Source organism: Zingiber officinale, chromosome 7A, assembly GCF_018446385.1.
Source record: "Zingiber officinale cultivar Zhangliang chromosome 7A, Zo_v1.1, whole genome shotgun sequence".
Taxonomy (NCBI): Eukaryota; Viridiplantae; Streptophyta; class Magnoliopsida; order Zingiberales; family Zingiberaceae; genus Zingiber; species Zingiber officinale.
The window spans coordinates 94,804,514-94,809,526 of NC_055998.1; the positions used below are offsets into that span (position 1 = coordinate 94,804,514).

General features: G+C 36.8%; 1 pseudogene; it reads right to left on the bottom strand.

The window, feature by feature from the left end:
* Positions 1 to 222: 222 nt before the first annotated feature.
* On the bottom strand, positions 223 to 901 carry LOC121999535 (annotated as a pseudogene).
* Between the last annotated feature and the right edge of the window lie 4,112 nt (positions 902 to 5,013).

Consider the following 5,013-nt stretch of genomic DNA (forward strand, 5'->3'; position numbering starts at 1 on the left):
ATAATTGGTTGAAGAGCCAGTTACCATAGATATATTTGATCCACTGTTAATTCAAGCGCTTTCAAAAACCCTGGATGCATTCCTGGAACATGAAAGTTACATTTGGAACTAGGGGAAAAAAAAGAGAAGGTAAAATATACATCTGTACAAATAAAATCTTCACTGCGAAGTGAAATAGAATTTAAGGAGAATCATGTTTGGTTGCAATTTAAACATCTTCATTTAAACTGTAGGACATTGTTTAAACTTGTTGGTACCAAGATCTTTGCGGCGGCTAGCACTCGGGCTTATTGACAAGCAAGGTTCTGTGAGGGCGTTGTCACTGACTGCCGGTGGAGGAAGAAGCCCAAAGTTGAACTGCAAAAAGAATGTGATCAGAATTAGTATTCTAATTTGCTTTCAAAAAAAAAAAAGGAAAAACTGTGGGCATATGAAAGAGTCTTGATTATCTCACAGAAACTGCAGTTAAGTGATTCGAGTTCTTATGAGAACACCTAAAGGTAGAGGTTGGCAGCGTAATGACACATACTCCCAGACATTTATTTTCCTCAAGATACTTGCATCTCTCAACAAAGACCTACACAAAGAATAGTCAAGAAATAACACAAAAAAACAAGTCAACTCTAATTATCACAGCAGTTGCATAGCAAAAATCAGAAAGATTGGGGCTTCAAGTTAAGAAAAAAATATTACGCCACTGGAGCAGGATGACCCATCATCCAGATCAATAGAATTAACTAAACATGGGCTCTCATTGGCATAAGATTGCAGTTGCTCGTGCTTCACAACACACGATAAAATCATAACCTACCAAGCATCATAGATGCTACTTTCCCTTCATTAACTGGTGCTATAAGCATAAAAGAACAAGCAAGAGCGGAGGAAATAAAGAATCAAGAACCCGAACCGGTCAATCATTGTCAGTTATAAAGAGAACATATTTGCAGATTACTTGTCCAGTAATGAAATAATCCAGCATATTCTGCAAATTTCTTACAAATGCATATTTAAAAAAAAAAAACTATTCAAAGTTGGGTAAAAAGGGCATTGCACCTACTTAAAAGTGAAGGAACCTCCTAAAACACTATTGATAATTAGGGAACTAATATCAAATTTGAAATATTATTTTGAATTATGTTGCAAACTATTATTTTTCATGAATTTTGAATTGAAATTTAAAGAGTTCAATGATCATAAAATTATTCATAATGGAAAATGGAGATGTTCTTCCCTTGTTTCTTCTCCGAGTAAGCCAAGCCTAATATGTGGACACCATAATTATCGAGTAAAACAAGGTAATATGACAGTCAGAAGTCAAGAGGACGTCGCAGCCAACAATTAAAGAGTACGTGAGAGTCAACAATCAAGGAAGGAAGGGGGTTGAACCGTCCCGCGTTAGCAGTCGCATAATTCCCGGTCGGGGCGTTAGCAGTCGCATAATTTCCGATCGAGTACAATCAGAATAGGCGATAAGATCTGACTTTATAAATGTTTGGGTACTTGGCTAAGACAGCTCCCGACCAACCCCCGACGATCAGATCATGAAAGCTATCATCTCCGCCACCGACTAAGACAACACCCGAGCGACCTACTGTATCTCATTCTCTTCACCAAGGTTCCATCATTCTAGCACAACTAAGTGGTCAGCCTGAGCGGCGTTCATCTTAGCCCGGGTGGAGCATCATAACCTTCTGTCAGAGAACAACTGTCATTCTCTAGAGAATATTCCAGTGGTCTATCATTTCCTAAGAATGGAACCTTCTTTCAACTAATAGGAGGGCGCCACATGTCCTCTCTCACCCGACAAACCCTGACACCCTACATTCTCTGACATTAGTTAGGCTCTAGAGGTATGCATCGCCATATAAAAAGGGAGATCCTCTCCCTTAAGCAGGTACGTGCACATTCACACTCGTTTTCTACAATTCTTTTTTTCTTCGTACACTGTTCTTCTGGAAAAAAAAAAATACCTGACTTGAGCATCAGAGGGTCTGCGCCAGGGACTTTTTCTCTGGTTTTTGGCCTTTAACGCTCTGTGTGCTTGTCCGAGTGCGCGCAGAGTCTAAGTACCGCCGATTTCGTCATCACTGTCCCTGAATTCTACGTGGGGGTCCGTCTTTCCGGTGCACATATGCTAGGTGTGTCAATGTTACCTCTCCGTCAACATCAACATCATCTCAGTCGACCTTCGTCTGACTTAGATTCCAGACAGGTTCAAGCAATTAAAGTAGTAGTAAAAATAGGTGGAATTCAAGAGGAGGTGATTCAGAATTTCTAGAAATAACCATGGGAAACAATTATAATTATGATTGAATATAAAAGATAAAACAAACTTATAGAAAATCCTATTATCAAGTCGGATAGAGGAGTAGATTGTTAGAAGAAAGGACTATTTTACTAGGACTGAAGTTACCTGCTTGTTGAATGTTCTAATACAAATTGATCAGCGTCACCATTTGGTGGACGTTCCAGCTAAGCATATCATTGATTGCCAAATAGAAATTTAGTTATATGAGAATGAAAGAAGCAAAATGTGGTCGACAGGTCAGTGCTAAAATCAACTAAACAGATCCTATACTGATTCCATCTGGAAGTTGGAGATAGCACGTTGAATAGATGATGGTGATATTGACCAAATGAAAACTCTTTACCAGCAGAGGGGGGCTATGAATGGGGGTGAAAAATTCTCTCCGCACACACTCAAATGAGAAACATAACGTCGGTGTCAAAAACCAAGGAAAGGGTCCGTAGAGAAGGTCCTCTTATGCTCAAATTAACATATTATCCGAGCGAAAAGTAGAACAGTAAAAATGTGTAGTCTTGTATGTGCATGGTGTTGGTTAGTCATAGGAAAACGTACCGATTTCACTGTACAAAAATTTTTTGTACAAGTGTCGAACCTTTCCTTAAATAACCTATTATGTTTTTTAGAAGTTAAATTAGGAATCGCAGACGGAACTTAACATCATTGATTCCAAATTTAACTTATCTGTTCTTAATGGTTTAGATTTGAATCGCAAGCGGAACTTAACACTATTGATTCAAATCTACCTATGTTATTAATTCTATTAAATATTAATTTTCAAAATTAGCTTCCAGGACTGCATGGTGAGACACATGACCTTCTTGGATATGGGAGCAACCACCACCGCCTAGTCAAAGTCTTTTAAGGAAAGCTAATATTTAATTTCCTTAAATAACTCTAGGTTAACCAAAAAGAACAATCGAATCACAAATTCGAAAAAGAAGAAAACACAAACTCGAATAATAAATTCGAAAAACTAGATCTAATTGTCTCTTGTATTTAGAATTCTTTACAAAAAAAAACTAGTATGATGCGGAAGAAAATTACTAGCTATACCTTCTCTTTGTAAGCTAATGACCTCGAGATCTTTTGCCGTATTCCTCGCCTCGCCTTGGACGTCATGTGGGCGACGATCTTCCAAGATGAACACCACCCAAAAGCTTCTTTCTCTTTTTCTAAAATCCGGCCACCACCACCACCAAGGAGAAGAGAGCAAAAGGGAAAAGAGAAGGGAGAGGGTCGGCCACACCAAGAGGGTCTCCAAGCAAGAGAATAAGAATTGTGTCTCATGAAGCCCCCTCACCCCTTCTTTTATATTAGTTGCCCAAGACAAATAAGAGAAGAATTTTTACAAAAATTAAAATCTTCCTCTAATTTTCCTTTTCCCTTTTAATTTTTCTTTCTTTCCTCTTGATTGAATCAATCACTAAAATTAATTGATGATGATTTTATTTTAATTATGGCCGGCCCCTTGCTTGGGCACCAAGCAAGGTGGCCGGCCACCTCATCAAGAGAAAAAGAAATATATTTTTTAAAAATTTTACAAGAATAAATCTTCTTATAAAATTTACAAGCTCTCTTTCCTAAAGTAGAAGTTAAAAAAAGAAAAGTTCTAAAAATTAAAACCATGTTTTAAAATTTAAAACTTCTCTTATAAAATTTCCTTTTTTAACATGATGATAGAAATTTTAAATTTTAAAACTTCTCTTCCTTTTTTTCTCAACCATGAAGATGGTTAAAAAAGGAAAGTTTTAAAAACTTTTAAATTCTCTTTTAAAACATGTGACCTAATTCAAATAAGGAAAGTTTTTAAATTTAAAATTTCTCTTTTAAAACTCATAGTTTTCTTCAAAAAGAAGATTTTAAAAATTCAAAACACCCCTCCTATTTGAATTATTCTTGGTCGGCCCTTGCTTGGTCACCAAGCATTGGACCGACCCACTTCTTGGACACCAAGAAGAGCCTTACATTTGGATGGACTTGAGGCTATAATGAGGCTACGACAGGGACCTAGAGGAGAAATTGGTTTTGGCCTTCCGATGAGCTTGAGTATCCCGTGCTCGCCCCGAACACACAACTCAAGTTCATCGATAATAACTCATTCCACTAGAGAGTTATTATCGCACTACTGCACCAATCCCAAATTACATTATGGACTCCTTCTTATCATGAGTGTGTTAGTCTCCCTGTGTTTAAGATAACAAATGTCCATTAATTAAATAAGTTACTGACAACTCATTTAATTAATATCTAGCTTCCAATAGTAGTACCACTCAACTTCATTATCATGTCGGACTAAGTCCACCTGTAGGATTTAACATGGCAATCCTTATGAGCTCCTCTTGGGGACATTCTCAACCTAGATAACTAGGACACAGATTCTTCTATAATCAACAACACACACTATAAGTAATATCATTTCCCAACTTATCGGGCATATTAATTTATCGATCTAAATCTCACCCTTTGATAAGTCAAAGAAATAAATATTAAATATATGTGCTTGTTATTATATTATGATTAAGAGCATACACTTCCATAATAACTAAGGTCTAGTTCTTTTACTAAGTCAGTACAAAAAGAACTAACCTAAATGGTCCTACTCAATACACTTAAAGTGTATCAGTGTAATTTATTAGTCAAGATAAACTAATACTTAATTATACTACAACTATTCTGATGGTTTGTTCCTTTCCATCTTAGTCGTG